The 17,667-nt window shown below is 41.9% G+C and overlaps 1 protein-coding gene across 3 annotated transcripts in view; it reads right to left on the reverse strand.

Annotated features, from left to right (window-relative positions):
- Nucleotides 1–17,667, reverse strand: part of SCML4 (Scm polycomb group protein like 4) — a gene marked incomplete at both ends in the record, with an annotated part of 58,963 nt that overhangs the window by 39,740 nt on the left and 1,556 nt on the right. The gene's annotated exons all lie outside the window — the stretch shown is intronic.

The following is a 17,667-nucleotide window of genomic DNA, read 5'->3' on the forward strand; positions in this document are numbered from 1 at the left end:
ACCACACTTTGAGTAGCAAGGGTGTACATTTTGTTGTTAATGTATATGCAATCCCCATCCATATCCTAACTTGATTCCTGGATTTTTAGGATGTAATAATAATAGTAGTCCTGGAGAAATAGCATTCCTACTGCTAGTTATCCAACCATTCTACATTCATTCATTTAAGTCATACCAGTTTAAGGGAAAAACATTCTAGTGAATGAGAATACCATCTGCAAAGGTCCTGAGGCAGAGCATGCCTGGAGTGTTTGTGCCACATTAAGGAGGCAAGAGTGAGACTGGAGAGGTGGTAAAACCACGGGGCTTTGCAAGACACTGTAAGTTCTTTGACTTTTGCTCTGAGCTCTTCTGAGCAGAGAAACTACAGAATCTAAACTGACATTTTTAACAATCTTTCTGACTGTTGTATTGAGAAGAGATGAAAGGAGCAAAAGTGAGAGGACCACTAATCTAGAGTAGATGAACGACGATGGTAGGATGGATCAGGGTGAGAGCAGTGGAGGTGAAGAGAAGGGGACAGATTCTGGACAGATTTTGAAGGTGGAACCAGAAGGACGTTCTGACACACTGGATGTAGTGTGTGAGAGAAAAAGAAAGAAGTCAAGGATGACTCCGAGGGTTTGGGCCAGGGAGTTTGCAGGTGGGGGAAGGAGGAGGGGAGAGTGGAGACAACGAGGGAAGGTCGGGTTGATTTTGGACATGTCAGGTGTAAGATGCTTAGATCCAAGAAGAGATGGTAAGTAGGCAGGTACGTATACTGGACTACGGAGTTCTGGGGGAAAGTCTAAACGGAGATCTGATTTTGGAATCGTAAGTAGCGAGTTGATATTTAAGGCTATGATAATGAATGAGGTCATCAGAGAATTGAGGGTAGGTGGAGAAGCGGAGGATCCATTCATTGAGCCCTGAAAGACTCCAACATGAAGAAGTCGGAGAGAGAGGGGTGACCAGCAAAAGAAACCAGGAACTCTATCCAGTGGGGTAGAAAGAAAAGCAGGAGATCACGGCACTGCGGGGACAAGATGGAGAAAGTGTCTCATGGAGAAGAGAGTGACCAACCATGTCAAATGCTCGGTCAGACACGGAGGACCAGAAGTGGCCACGTAGCAACTTTTCAACAAGAGAGGCTGTGGTGCAGTAGGTGGGATGAGAACCTGATTGGAATAAGCTTAAGAAATAGTGGGAAGAGAGGCACTGGATCAGGAAGTAAAGCCAACTTGTGCAAGGAGTCTTGTCTTAAAAAGGAGTGGCCAATTAGCCATAGCAGCAGGAAAAGTAGGACTGAAAGATTTTTGCCCCACAATGAGATACCACCTCACACCCATTAGGATGGCTACTATAAAAAAAATAAGATTTAAATTAAAAATAACACATGTTGATGAGGATGTGGAGAAACTGCAACCCTTGTGCACTATTGGTGGGAATGTAAAATGGTGCATTCCTCAAAAAATTAAAAATAGAATTACCCAGAAATTCCACTTCTAAAAGAATTAAAAGCAGTGTCTCCAAGAGATATTTGTACACTCATGTGCATAGCAGTATTATTCATAATAGTCATTGTGGAAGCAACTACAAATGTCCATCAGCAGATGAATGGATAAACAAAATGTGGTATATACATACAAGGAAATATTATTCAGCCTTAAAAAGGAAGAAAATTCTGACACATGCTACGACATGGATGAAACTTGAGGACATTATGCTAAGTGAAATAAGCCAGGTACAAAAAGACAACTACTGTATGATTCCACATATATGAGGGACCTAGAGTAGTCAAATGCACTTAAACAGAAAGAAGAATGGTGGCTGCTAAGGGAGGGAGGGAGGGGGAAAGGGAGAGTCGTTGTTTAATGAGTATAGAGTTTCAGTTTTGCAAGGTGAAAACGTTCTGGAAGTTGGATGCACAGCGACGTGAATATATTTAAACTACTGTACTGTACACTTAGAAATGGTTATGATGATAAATTTTATGCCATGTGGTTTTTATCACAATTACTTTTTTTAATTTTTTTAAAATTTTATTTTTATTTTTGGCTGCGTTGGGTCTTCATTGCTGCACACGGGCTTTCTTTAGTCACGGCGAGTGGGGGCTACTCTTCATTGTGGTGCATGGGCTTCTCATTGCAGTGGCTTCTCTTGTTGCGGAGCACGGGCTCTAGGCACACGGGCTTCAGTAGTTGTGGCAGGCAGGCTCAGTAGTTGTGGCTCACGGGCTCTAGAGCGCAGGCTCAGTAGTTGTGGTGCACAGGCTTAGTTGCTCCGCAGCATGTGGGATTTTCCTGCACCAGGGCTCAAACCCATGTCCCCTGCATTGGTAGGTGGATTCTTAACCACTGCGCCACCACGGAAGCCCTATATTTTTTAATTTTTAAAAGATTTTTTGTTGTTGTTTTTGAGAAGGGGGAAATATGTTCTAATGCTGGTGGAAATAGCCCAGTAGAGAGGGAAAAATTGATGATACAGGGGAGTGTATGGATAACTGCTGGCATTGAGACTCTGAACAGGTGAGAGAGGATGAGATTTAATAACCTGGGCTATGGCCTTAGAAAGAAACAAGGACTTTTCATCTACTGCAGTAGGAAGGAAGGAGGAATATGAGGCTCTGGATTTGGGTGGATGTGGAGGTGGGAGCTTACAGAAGGCCTTTTGCAATGGCTTCTAATTTCTCAGTGATGCTGGAAGCTGTGTGTGAGGGTGGAGGAGGGTGGGTTAATGAACTAGGAGGGTGGGAGGCCATGGGGGGAATGGAATGTGGCTGCTGAGCAGCATTGAGGGCAGAGTGGGATGTGCGGAAATGAATTTAAATTAATTGAAATGAATTTAAAAGGAGACAGGCCAAAAGAGCATGTTGGCCACACAAGGCTGTATGTGTGCAGAGTCTGGGGCTCTTGCTAGGGACCCTGTATTAATCAGAAGCAGCAATTAACAGTAGATAGTTCATCTTAGTTTGAGTTTAGCATTTGAAAAAGTTAAAAGGCTCATCATGTAGCAATACCATACTAAGTATTATAAAAATAATTTAAAAGAAACTTCAGTGGTGGGACAGAGTAGAGGGAAACCTCCTGTGACTCAGTCACCATGACTATGGCAGGGTTTCCTCATCTGCCAAGTGTGAAGAGGGCTGTGGCCACTCTGCCTGTTCTCCCAGCTCAGGCACCAAGGGTTCCCCTGGTGGTGTCTCTAGGAGTGGTATCTCTAGGAAGGTACAGCTTGTGATGGAGAGGCTGGTGGTGACAGTCTCCAAGGACCGTGGGCAACAGGCTCTGGAAGAACCTTGGCTCAATCCTCCTTTACAGGCTTAAAGCCCTTCAACGCCCAACATACAGATAACGGTGTTGGTGGGGGAAAATAAACAGGATTAGTAAGTCGTCATTTTCCCGCCTGTGTTCTTTAAGTAAATTACTCAAAGATCCGTGTGATCCTTCCCGAGAAAAATGACAATGATGATGATGAGATGGATGATGATGAGAAGGAGGATGACGGCAGCTAAGACTTAGATAGCAGACACTGTTTACTGTTCATGTAAACTTCATAATGACCCTAACTTTAATACTTGCTCACTATTTTAATATTTATTAGAGGGGGATCTGTCCATTGAACCCACCTCCAATGAAATAATATAGTTGGCTGTTACCTCTGCGCATAATTTCTGCCCAGGTGAAGCAACGAAAGGGATTAGAATAAGTCAGCTGGCTGCAGGAAAAACCTTACATATTCATTCATTCATTCAACCTGTAAAACAACTTCTGGGACTTTTGAACAAAGAAGGAACCTCATGCAACTGTGGGTGGTATATGACTTTTAAAAAATATCCTTTTGGTAAGAGGATAAATCATCAGTAGGAATATCCTTTGACTCAGCATTCTGAAATTTCTATCTCATTGCTTAATATAAAGAATGAATCAGGGCTTCCCTGGTGGCGCAGTGGTTGAGAGTCCACCTGCCGATGCAGGGGACACGGGTTCGTACCCCGGTCTGGGAAGATCCCACATGCCGCGGAGCGGCTGGGCCCGTGAGCCATGGCCGCTGAGCCTGCGCTCCGCAGCGGGAGAGGCCACAACAGTGAGAGGCCCGCGTACCGCAAAAAAAAAAAAAAAAAAAAAAAAAGAATGAATCAAAAGTAAGGTAACCTAGAAAAGGGAGAGGGGTAGGTCATAGGGACACGGGAGTCAACTGAAAGAGCTTTCAATGGCCAAACCTGGAGCAACACGAGCAACAGATAAAGAAGGTAGTAGTGGATTATAATTCAAAGTATACAGTGAATACCCATGACTCCATACTCAGATAAATGAGTGACTGACTAAGTAAAAATACATAGGGAGAATCGACAGATCTCCCATGTATAAAAATTCCAAATATTTTATTGTGGAGTATAACTCCTCCTCCTTAAGTGTGGGCCACACACAGTGACTTCCTTCCAAAGAGGACAGTATGGGAATGGGGGGAAAAGTAACTTTACAGTGGAGAAACTGGTCACACACCACCTCAGCCAGGGGATCCAGATCACCATCCACAGTGATAAACCATGTCGATAGTTCGCACCCTTGATATGACGTCATGGGAATGGCACCTTGCCTCTGAGATCTTCTTTCCAAAACTCCATAAATCCCGTCTACTCAGGGGATAAACTTCAAAAATCCCAAGTTGCAGAACGTTTTATAGAATACTTGACCAATACTCCTCAAAACTGCCAATGTCAACAAAAACAAGAAAAGTCTAAGAAATTTTCACAGCCCAGAGGAGCCTGAGGAGACATGATGACTAAATGTAATGAGGTATCCTGGATGGATTCTGGAACAAAATAGGGGAAAACTAATGAATTTCAATAAAATAAGGACCTTGTTTAACAATACTGTATGGTTATTGGTTCACTAGCTGTGACAAATGTACCATAATAATGGAAGATGTTAACTACAGGAGGAACTAGGTGTCGGGTATATGAGAATCCTCTGTAGATTTGCAACCCTTGACTAAACCTAAAACTGTTCTAAAGTATAGTTTATTTTAAAAATATCCAAAACAGAAGCTGGCAGAATAAACTGGGGAAAATAAAGAGGAAGGAGGGAGGAGAGGCCTCTTTCTTGGCTGCATAAGACTGGAAGAAGATTTGCTGCCCAGGATGCCTTGCTCTGACATGCAGGAGCTAATCCTTGGCCTTCAAAGCCAACAGCCCTGTACAGATGCTGGCAAAGTTGGCACCTTTACCTGAAATTCAAAACCTCGATCAAATGGGTAAGGTGACTCCTCATCCAGGGTATGGTTGCCAGTGGCTGTGCTTTGCCTTCTTAAAGCATCATGGTGGGGTGAAGCAGAGGCGTAGAGGCAGCCCCTGCCAGCTGGAGTCTCCACCAAAGGGGCTGGGGAATCTGGGATCAGCTCATCTTTCTTTTCCATTCACAGATCCAAAATATGGACCTGGAGAGTTTCTTGCTCCCACTGTCTTCAGGGGAAGACCTTCTCTAAGACATTTGCTAGAAAATCACTGCAAAGAGTTGGGAGGGGATTTGTCTGCAAACTGAGATGTGTGGCCAGGGCACACTAAAGAAGAAGAGATCAGCTGATGTAAAATTCAAGTATTTATCCAGAAATATGCAAGTGTGGAGAAACAGAAGTACTGACTAAAGAGTATTTGTTAGATTGACAACAAGAGGTTAGTAAATGAAGGATACAGAATGTGGTCAGGGGGACTATAAAGATGTGTAGAGCCTGCCTGCACATCAGCAGAGGATGAAGCAGCAAAGCAAAACTAAAATAAGTTCAGGATAGCAGTAGGCACATACAATGGAGCACTAGCTTTTGGGTCTGGGTTCAAAGCCCAGCTCAGTCACTCACTAACCCTGTCCTAAGTCTCACTACTTAGACTTTCAGAGCCTACATTTCCTCATCTGTAAGGTAAGGATAACAGCACCTTCTCACAAGGATGTGACAAGAATGAAGTAAACATTTAGCATAGGGCTAGTGCAAAGTGAGAACTCAGTAAGTATTTCTGATCATTATTGATGCTAGTATTATAATTTTATTATTAGAAATTCTAGAAATACAAGTGAGTTCCAAGTTTCTTGTTCATGTAGCCATGGCAGGAAAGGGAAATTGCCCGTCTTTCTTCTAGGACCCATCTACATTTTCTACACTTACCCACTTGGGATCACATCTTCCCAAATCTTTGAAAACCCACCCTCCTACCTTACACATTGCACATAATCCCCTTTAAGAAATATTCCCAGTACGTTAAGTATTGCTTAGGCAGGAGCTGCCCTTTCCAAGTTGTATCATTTAAGCTAAGTCTAAAAAGGGAAAAAAATTCATTCCATGAGGCAGTCATTTACTCAACAAATATTTATTGAGCACCTACTGTGTGCAGGAAACTGTTGTAGGTGCTGAGGATACATCTGTAAATGGGGGAGATAAGGTCATTGTTCTTGATGAGGTAATATCATAGTGGAGGAAACAAATAAGAAACACAACAAAAATGTCAAATTGTGATAAGTACTACTCTGAGAAGTAAAATATGGGGATGTGATAAAAAGGGACCAGGTGACTAGGGTAGGCTGATAAGGAGGTGACACCTACATCAAGATCTGAATGACAAGAGGGAGGCTGAGGGCTTCCCTGGTGGCTCAGTGGTTAAGAATCCGCCTGCCAATGCGGGGGACACGGGTTCGAGCCCTGGTGCGGGAAGATCCCACATGCTGCGGAGCAACTAAGCCTGTGTGCCACAACTACTGAGCCTGCGCTCTAGAGCCCACGAGCCACAACTACTGATCCTGCATGCCACCACTACTGAAGCCCGCACACCTAGAGCCCGTGCTCTGCAACAAGAGAAGCCACTGCAATGAGAAGCCCACACACCGCAACGAAGAGTAGCCCCCACTCGCCACAACTAGAGAAAGCCTACACGCAGCAACAAAGACCCAATGAGGCCAAAAATTAAATAAATAAAATAAATAAATTTATTAAAAAAAAAAGAGGGAGGCTGAGGAAAGAACTTTTGAAGGAGACAGAGTGGTCAGTGTAAGCCTCCTAAAGCTTGGCTTCTTCAAAGAACCAGGAAGCCAGAGTGGCTGGAATTATGAGCAAGAGGCAGAAGGATGCAAGATGAGGTTAGCTGGGTGGTCAGGGCCCAATCATGAGGGCTTTCTAAGTCAGTGTTGTAGACTGAATCGTGTCCCTCTCAAAAAAGACTTGTTCAAGTCCTAACTCCCAGTACCTGTGAATAGGACTTGACTTGGAAATAGGGTATTTGCAGATGTAATCAAGTTAAGATGAGGCCATACTGGATTAGAGTGGGCCCTAATGCCAATGACTGGTGTTCTTATAAGAAGAGGGAAACTTGGACACAGACACAGACACACAGGGAGAATCCCATGTGACAGTGGAGGCAGAAACTGGAGTGATATGTCTACAACCAAGGAACACCAAGGATTGCAGGCAACCACTAGAAGCTAGGAAGAGTCAAGGAAGGATCCTACCCTAGAAACTTCAGAGAGAGCATGGCCCTTCCAACACCTTGATTTTGGACTTCTGGCCTCCAGAACTGTTGTTTTAAGACACCCAGTTTGTAGTACTTTGTTATAGCACTCCTAGTAAATAAATACAGTCAGATTAAAAAGTTTGGATTTTATTCTAAGAGTTATGGAAACAATTAGAGAATTTTAAGCAGAGAAAGACACAACCCAGTTTTTATTTTATAAAATTAAGTATGGCTGCTATACAGAGAATGGATGGGGAGAGGCAAAATAGAGAAAAGAATACTAGTGAGGAGGTTATCATATGGTCCAGACAAGAGGCATAGGTGGCTGAACTAGGGTGAAAGTAGTGAAGACAGAAAGAATTGGTTGGATTCAGGTGTACTTTGGAGGTGAAATTAAGGTGATTAGAGAGAGAAAGTGCAAAATCAAAGATAACTTCTAGATTTATTCACATAAACTTTGTTTGATAGTATATTTTTATTACATTAGTTTAAAACATTAGCATTTTACTTGTTGCTCATTTAGTTAACTTTGGGGAAGCCATAATACTGGCTTGTGTCTAACGTTCAAAACATTCCTCCTCTAATACTCAAGCAGTAAAATTTCAGAATACTACAGGAAACATTCTATGCAGAACTTCTGGGAGAGGACGTGAAAAAGAAGTCGAGCATCCACATTTCCTCATCTGGGAAATGAACACTGAGAATTGACATGATTTCACATTGCCCAATGAGCTGCAGGGGAGTGGTGAGAACACAGGACTCAGAGAGGGCTGGGGTTCTAATCCTGGTTCTGCCCCTGACTCACATCGGACTCTGAGCAACCCATTCAGTGCCTCTGGGCTTCATCTTCCAAAGCCATTAATGCGGGTAGGGTTGTTGGCTTTTTTTTTTTTTTTTTGGCCTTGCCACTCAGCATAAAGGATCTTAGTTCCTGGACCAGGGATCGAACCCGTGCCCCCTGCAGTGGAAGCACGGAGTCTTAACCACTGGACCACCTGCGAAATCCCAGCTTGTTGGTTTCTAAGTTCTATTCCAACTCGTAATGTTGTGTATGTACCTTACATTAGACTATTTCTGAAATCATTAAAGAGTGTGAGATAAAACCAGTGTCAGTGCCATATTTTGAATGTTGATTAGAAGAAATGAGGCATCCTAAATTTCTTTGGAGTTTTGTTTCTGGGAATATAGAAAATTATCTTATTTGGATTAACTGAAAACAACTACCAACAATGGATAAAATGTAAGATTAGTAAAAGTATGGAGGCGCTAACAATATATAAAGGATAATTATGGGTGAAATCTAGACCCCGGAATTGCCATGGATCAGGGCTCACCCAAAGGGCTACAACCTCAGGGTAAGGGTAAGCTAGCTGTAAACTTGTCCTGCCCTACCCCACCCATACCTGACTCTAAGGAAAGTTGCCTTGACACTGAGGGAGGGGGTGTGCAGAATCCCTGGGAAGATATTGCCACAAGCCAGAGCTCACACAGATTTGCAGCTCAAGTTCACAGAACTTGGGCAACCAAGAAAACTTCAGGCTGTGAAGTTAGTTTAAAAATTACCCAATCTGGCAGTGCTCCCAGGTTGCCTGGAGAAACAAACACAAATCATCTCTGGAGAAAGGTCTCAAAGAAGTCCCCAAAATAATTTTTCAAAGTCAGTGAATAACATAGCCCAAACACACAAGGAAGCAAGGAACCAAAGCAAGAATGGGCAATAAAAACACATAGCAGTAAAACCCAGAAATGGGGCTTCTCTGGTGGCACAGTGGTTAAGAATCCGCCTGCCAGTACAGGGGACACGGGTTCAAGCCCTGATCCGGGAAGATCCTACATGCCGTGGAGCAACTAAGCCTGTGCGCCACAACTACTGAGCTCACGCGTCACAACTACTGAAGCCTGCGTGCGACTAGAGCCTGTGTTCCACAATAAGAGAAGCCACCGCTTCTTTCTTCTTATGAGAAACCCGCGCACAGCAACGAAGAGTAGCCTCTGCTCGCCGCAACTAGAGAAAGCCTGTGCACAGCAACAAAGACCCAATGCAGCCAAAAATAAATAAAAATAAATAAATAAATAAATAAAATAAAATAAGATATTTCAATTATCAAACTTAGATTCTAAAAGCAAGTGTGATACTATGTATAAAGATATAAAGAACAAGTTTGAAAATATCTCTGGAGAACAGAAAACTATAAAAAATAGCATAGCAAAATGTAAAAGAACCAAATTTAACTTCTATACAATAACTAAAATTAAAAACTAAATAAACAGATTTAACAGCATACTAAACATAGCTAAAGAAAGAATTAGTGTGCCAGAAGATATGTCAGAAGAAATTCACCAAAAAGTAGCATAGAGACAAATAGATAAAAACTATTGAGGGAAGGTTAAAAGACAATGCGAATATGAGAAGTTTTAACATTAGAGTTTCAGAAAGAATGGAACAGAGGTTATATTTGAAAAGATAATGGCTAAGAATTTTCCAGATCTGATGAAAGTTCTAATCCACAGATTCAGGAAGCCCAACAAACTCTAAATAAGATGAATAAAAAAGAAATCCACAGGTAGACACAACAGAATGAAATTGTAGAACACTGAAGACAAAGAAAAAGATCTTAAAATTAGCTTAAAAATACAAAACCTGCCAGGGAACACTCACATAAACCAGATGGAGAGCTGAGTTCTTTACAACAATGGGCCCCAGAAGATAAATGGAATAATACCTTCAATGTGCTGCAAGGAAAATAATAACCTAGAATTCTACACCCAGCAAATATATTTTTTTCCAAAAGTGAAGATGAAATAAAAGTACTTCCAGACAACAAAAGCTAAGAGCATTCATCACTAGAGGATATATATTAAAGGGACTTCTAAAAGATGTACTGCAGGAAATGGACAGTGATTTCAGGTAGAATGTATGATATGCAAAAAGAAATGAAGAATTTTTTAAGTGGTAAATAAGCAGGTGAATCTAAATGAAAATAACTGTACAAACCAAAAATAATTGTTTTGGGGGATTAAAAAAGCAAAAAAGAATTAAGATGTGTAACGACAGTAATATTGACGTGGGGAGATAAATGGAGTTAAAGTGTCCTAAGGTCCTTGTATGATCTAGGAAGAAGCAAAGGTAAGGTTAACTTTAGAAAACTCTAGTACGTAAGCATGCTGTAATTTCTAGAGCAATCAGTAATACAATAGAAAACATAGTGCTTAAACTTCAAGAAGTAGAAAAGAAAGAATTATATGCTTAAAAATCCAAAAGAAGGCAGGAAAGACAGGTAAAAGGAACATAGAATGAGTGAGACAAATAGAATACAGAAAATAAGACAGATTTACACCCAAATTTATCGATAATTACTTTAAATATAAATGGACTAAATGTCTAGTTACAAGATAAAGATTATTATACTGGATGCTATGGATTAAAATGTGTCTCCCCACCAAAAGATGTTGAAGTCCTAACCCCTAGTACCTGTAAATGTGACCTTATTGGGAAATAGGGTCTTTGCAGATGATCAAGTTAAGATAAGCTCATTAGAGTGGGCCCTGATCCAATATGACTGTGTCCTCATAGAAAGGGGAAATTCGGACACACAGACAAACATGTACAGAGGGAAGACAATGTGAAGACGCAGGGAGAATGCCATCCACAAGCCAAAGAACACCGGAGGCCCCTCAAAGCTAGGAGAGAGGCCTGCAACAGCAGATCCTCTCTCCCAGCCCTCAGAAGGAACCAACCTGGCTGATCTTGATCTCAGATTTCCAGCCTGCAGGATTGTGAGACAATAAATTTCTGTTGTTCCATCAACAGATGAATAGATAAAGAAGTTGTGGTACATGTACACAATAGAATATTACCCAGCCATAAAAAAGAATGAAATAATGCCTTTTGCAGCAACATGGATGGACCTAAAGGTTATTATACTAAGTGAAGTAAATCAGACAAAGACAAATATCATATGATATCACTTATATGTGGAATCTAAAAAAATAATACAAATGAACTTATTCACAAAACAGAAATAGACTCACAGACATAGAAAATAAACTTATGGTTACCAAAGGAGGGGGGGATAAATTAGGAGTTTGGAATTAACAGATACACACCACTATATATAAAATAGATTAACAATAAGGACCTACTATATAGTACAGGGAACTATAGTCCATATCTTATAATAACCTATAATGGAAAAGAATCTGAAAAAGAATATACATATTCAGTAATACACATATATAAGTAATACATATATCTAACATGTATATATATATTAAGTGATATATATGTATATCTAACATGAAATTAAAACAACATTGTAAATCAACTATATTTCAATAAAAATAAAATTTAAAGAATTTGCACTGTTTAAGCCACCCAGTTTGTTGTATTGTGTTACAGCAGCCCTAGGAAACTGATGTACCAGATTCTATTTTTTAAAAATCATGTTTTCTCTCCCTTCCTTCCTCTCCCACACCATCCGAGGATAGCTTTGTCCATGTCCCTGCCCATAGCTTTCCCTGGGGGCACACTTCTCCTTTAGGCTCACTCTTTCTTCACACGAAACTCCCTCAGGGTTCTGCGGAGATTCAGGGAGCAGGGTTAGGGAAAATTGAATACCTCACCGTGTTTAACCTTAGACTTTAGTCTAAAAAACTTGCCTGTTGGAAATGCAAATCAGCTCCAACAACAAGAAGTTTGTGGCCAATGGCCTAATTCCATTCCGAGGAGTCAGCCTGTTTCTGGGTTTACCCACACCTTTTTCTCCTTTCCCTTGGGAGAGATTAAACATGCAAGGGATGGAGGGGCCAGTATCCTTTGGCCTTGTTTATATTTCTCTTACTCCTTAGCATAAGTGAAAATACCAACTAACATTTATATCTGAGTTACACTCAGAATGCTGGTCAGGAAACATTCACCAGATACCACTGCCCCAGACCTACTGCTTAGCCTCACCCCTGACCATTGCTCCAGCCCTGGGGTGAGGGCAGGAGGGCGGGGATGGTCACAGAAAACCCCAGGAGAGACAGTTCCCCACCCTAGGGTTAGTGTGCACGGAGGCGGAGGTGGTGCTACCATCCTGCCTGGGTGGGGCTGAGAAGAATGGGTTAATTTCCTCCTGACAGAGGGCAGCCGAGAGAGGAACCAATGAAGCCGTGAAGCCCGTACTCCGTGAGTATGAGGAGACAGAAGGAAGAAAAAGGAAAACAAAAATAACCATCATTGGATAAAGTGGGATGCAGAAAAACAGATCCATCCATGTGAAGTATTTAATAAATGTCGACGCTGCCCTGTGACTCCAACAATCTTTAGTAGAGACCACACATTTCAAGGAATGCTTGCTGTGATGGAGTTTCTTACAGAAACTGGTGAGGGAGCCAAGTTCTATGCATCAGCAGGCGTGGGGGCAGCCCTGAAGACGAGAGTGGGGATATGGAACATACACTTACAGGCATCCTGTGCATAGCAGAGCTCAGAGCAGTGGGGAGGTGGAGCAGCTTCTATTGGTTCACAAGAGGTGATTGTTAAATTTTCAGGAATATTGCAAGTTGTTTGTTAAACACAGCAATTATTAAAAATTAAAGTGCATACACTTACAGAGTATTAATTTTTAAAATATATTAAGAACAAAGGCAGGGCTTCCCTGGTGGCGCAGTGGTTGAGAGTCCGCCTGCCGATGCAGAGGACGCGGGTTCGTGCCGCGGTCTGGGAAGATCCCACATGCCGCGGAGCGGCTGGGCCCGTGAGCCATGACCGCTGAGCCTGCACGTCCGGAGGCTGTGCTCCGCAACGGGAGAGGCCACAACAGTGAGAGGGCCGTGTACCGCCAAAAAAAAAAAAAAAAAAAAAAAAGGTAATAGATACTCAAAACTTATCACTTTCTAATTATTTTTACTGTTGCATCTGTGTGGAAATAGAGTAGAAGACTGATACTGCAGCACATCTTTCACCAACTCCACGCTCAGGAAAGTCACGTTGGTGCCTTGAAACTGGCCATGTTGGGAATATTTACACCTTGGAAATTGGCAAATGCTACAAATAGGGCTGGATTTACTGTTCTGTTGACTTATAGGCTTAAGAGAGTGATGGAGAAAATATTAAAAATGCAAATTAAACTTAAAAGTGTGTCTTGTCTGTAGCCATTACACAGTGAATAGAATGAAAAAACAAATATTTTTTGTTTTCACAAACTATTATCCAATTCAGAAAAGAAGTCAACCACATCCTTGACAAATGAGTGAAATTCCAACATACAACTTCACTGTTTACATTTCTCTCACTCCTTAACATAAGTGAAAATACCAACTAACATTCATGTCTGAGTTACACTCAGCATGCTGGGTAGGAAACATTCACCAGATACCACTGCCCCAGATCCACTGCTTAGCCTCACCCCTGACCATTGCTCCAGCTCTGGGCTGAGGGCAGGAGGGTCACAGAAAACCCCAGGAGAGACCGTCCCCTCCCTAGGTGCTGCACACCGTTCAGCCCAAGAGAATGGCCCCTGCCTAGTGCCTTTGTAGTCATTTCCCTCGTGGGCCACAGGTGGTACTTCATATGCACCATCAGCAAGAGGGGGACCTTGAAAGTAGGCACAGGAAAGGTTAGATGTCGATTCTTCCCTTCCATACTATTAGGCTGCCGTTAGTGTTCGTAACTATGACTCTTAAGGCAATACAAGATCTGGATAATCAAAGAAGCACAGAAACCAACTCAACAGTTATAATAAAAACACACTTTAGAAAGAGGCTTTAAACAAATGTTGAAACAAACAAACAAACAACCCTTTCCACTTAAGTTTGAACATTCTCTTAACTGAGATTTTTGTTAACTTGACGTCCTTGTTACACAGTGCCAAGAACACATACTTTTTCGGGGGGGAAAAGGATGACAATAAGAAAGGAGAAACAAAACAAAAGGTTGCATTTACTCTTGCTCTTTAGAAAATTACTTTCTTTATAAAGTGAATTTACCAGTTAATGGAAGACTGTCCTTTAAATAGTTAGCAGAAATTGCTGGCTCTTGCCAAATATCCATGCTCCTCTCTTCATTTATTAATGGAATCCCTGGATTTCAGCTTATCGCGTGGTCCCTCAGCACTACATTTTCGTGCCTCCTGTGGAGCTAAGTGTGGCCAAGTGACTCACTTCCGGCCAGTGAGTTGCTAGTGTGAGGGTGTGTACAACTCTGAAGGTTTCACCCTTAAAGGGGAACAATGTGCCCTCCACCACCTCTGTCCCCATTCTGCTGGCCGAAGTAGTGGGATGGCGGGACCTGGAGGAGCCACCTTAGAGCATGAGGTAGAGACTGTGTCTTAAGATAGCAGAGCAACAATATAAGAGGAGCCTGGGTCCTCCACACGGTGGAGTCATCGAGTCAGCCCCACATGGCCTTCCCAGACAGTAACATGAGAGAGAAATTAGTTTCTATCTTCTTTAAGCCACTGTTCTTTGGCCTTTGTTACAGCAGCTGAATTTGTATGCTGAATGATACAATTATTAACATTTTAGAACATATAAACTATTTGTTTTTAATATTTCAGGGATGATATTCTTTCTAGAGCATGTTACACTTTTCTTAGCTAGTTAAACAGAGCAAACAGAAAGTAATCTACTCTTTTTTGAACCAGGAAACACAAATACTATTCTGAACAATAATGCAAAGAGATTGCTGAGGTGGCGAGGGCTGCTGGCCCGACAGTATGTGGCCTCAGGCTGCGGGTCATGGTTAATTCATGCCTAATTCCTGCAGTTTTCCTGATTCCTCTCACTATGAAATTATCAAGGATCTATAAGAAATATATATATAAAGTGCTTAAGCCCAGAGACTCAAATGTAGAAGTGCTCAGTAAGTGTTACTTATGACTATTATTGCTATTAGCATTAATTATTATTATTGTGTACTGGGAACAAATGGCTATCTTAAAAAACCGGCACTTTTTTCTTCCTGCTTAAATCATAAAGACACAGAAGCTGAAAATCCCGCTATTTGGAGCCATTATAATCAGCTATGTCTACTGAATGGAAGTTAGGGTTTATCCCTGGTGCAGACCCTCTCTCTTTACCTTTTTAAAAAGATTTCCATGGTCTCCTTAGTCATGAAATGTAAGGAAAATCTACCTGTTGACCTTGGGGAGTCTCTGAACCGAGGACCTAAATCAACAGCAGATTCTTCAAACTGAGATGTAAATGTTCTGTTTTATAATGAAGAAAGCTGTTTTCATGGCAGAGTATGGCTCTTCGGAGAAAATATGACGTTAAGAGGTTTTTCCTTCCTTTGACTGGGGTGAGAAGGGGGCAGCAAGGCCACAAAATGATACTCACAGCAGCAAGCGTGCCCCAGCAAAGTGGCTGCAGGCCGGGGCCAAGAGACATGGCCAGATGGGCCCTGGGAGGAGGAATGACCCATGAACTCTGGAGCACTCACATCTGAATGCCAGTTAAACCCTTCCTTTTCTGCCTATAATTTGCTCATGTTATTCTCAAGACTCAGAGAAGAGGTTATATATCACAGCCTGTGTTAGCTGTGCTTGGGTCTTAAAGGGAGAGGCTTATACCCATACTTGGACCAGAGAGAGTTTCCACACGTGCAGGGACACAGAGGTGGTTGACAGAGCAGCTTGGGACAGCACCAGGCAAGAAGCGACAAATGTCAACCAGCACAAACCTGTGATACAGTTGGTACAACCAGGCATCCTCAGAATATCCTGGCTCAAAACTTATCATTTTATTATGATAATATTGTTAATATAAATATAATAATGTGCTGACATAAAGTTATAGTGTTATTATTTTATAACTGATAATATTATTGTATATTTTATTGTTCTAAATTATTAACATGATATCATATAATTATACTTTCAGTATCCAGCTGTGTGTGCACTCTTCTTCCCAAAATATCTTCCCCTTCAAATCAAAGGCTATTAAACTGCAATAATCAAGCTTGTAAGAAATGCGTCTACAATAAAGGTAAACAGACACTGCGGAAGGGTTTGGAAGCATTTTCTTAGTAATAAAATACAAGATCTTTAAGGGTAAACCAAGTAATATCTTATTTCACTTGCTCAGGATTTTTTTTTAACAACTCTGACTCCCCAGCTGTGTCCCAGGTAGTTAAAATTGCCAAATGAGTGGCCATTTGGTAAATGGAATCAAACTGTACACTTTCCTTGCTGGCATCTCCACAATTAAAACCATTTCATTACTGGTAACATGGGGCTTCAGGGTCTAAGAAATTGTCAAAATAAAACCGGAGAGACTTAATACGTTGCTAACTTTATTTTGCCAAGTAAGGACATTTTTTATAAGATTACCAAACGCTCACAATATATGACACTTAATAAACTTTAACACCAAAATAGCAGGAAGCACATATTTCAGAATAAAGGACAATCCTGGGGCTTTCCTGGTGGCACAGTGGTTAAGAATCTGCCTTCCAATGCAGGGGACACGGGTTCAAGCCCTGGTCTGGGAAGATCCCACATGCCGCGGAGCAACTAAGCCTGTGCGCCACAACTACTGAGCCTGCGCTCTAGAGCCCACGACCCGCAACTACTGAGCCTGCGAGCCTAGAGCCTGTGCTCCACAGCAAGAGAAGCCACCACAATGAGAAGCCCACGCACCGCAGCTAAGAGTAGCCCCTGCTCGCCTCAACTAGAGAAAGCCTATGTGCAGCAACAAAGACCCAACACAGCCAAAAAAAAAAAAAAAAAGAATAAAGGATGATCCTTTAGGTAGAATCATTTTAGCTTTGTGAAGACTTTAGACGTTTTTCTCCTGTCACCAGGAGCGGGTCGGAACTTCATATAGACTGGCACCCGGTTTGGAGCCTTTTTTCTCGAACACGAAGCCCATGGCTTGGGGAGATATCTGGGAGCTGCTGGCCTGAAATAATTCCCACAATTTCCTCAAATATATGGGAGGTGGACTGAAAGAAGAGCTGTGGCCTGTTGTCCCCAGAAAAGAGACCCTGTGAGGCATGGGAATAAGATCCACCTGCCATGTGCAGGGCCCGTATGTCAGCTAACTGTCTCCAAAGCTTTCTTCCTGCCCTGAGCTGTCTCTGAGTGTTAGGAGAACTGAAAACTGCCTTTTTCAGGAGACAGGAAAATTGCAAAGTTGGGTTCATTCCACAGAGTGAATTTCCATTTTTCCTGGCCCCAGAAATGCTGTGTCTGTCGGTAATTTTCTTT

This window comes from Hyperoodon ampullatus (genome assembly GCF_949752795.1).
Source record: "Hyperoodon ampullatus genome assembly, chromosome: 12".
NCBI lineage: Eukaryota > Metazoa > Chordata > Mammalia > Artiodactyla > Ziphiidae > Hyperoodon > Hyperoodon ampullatus.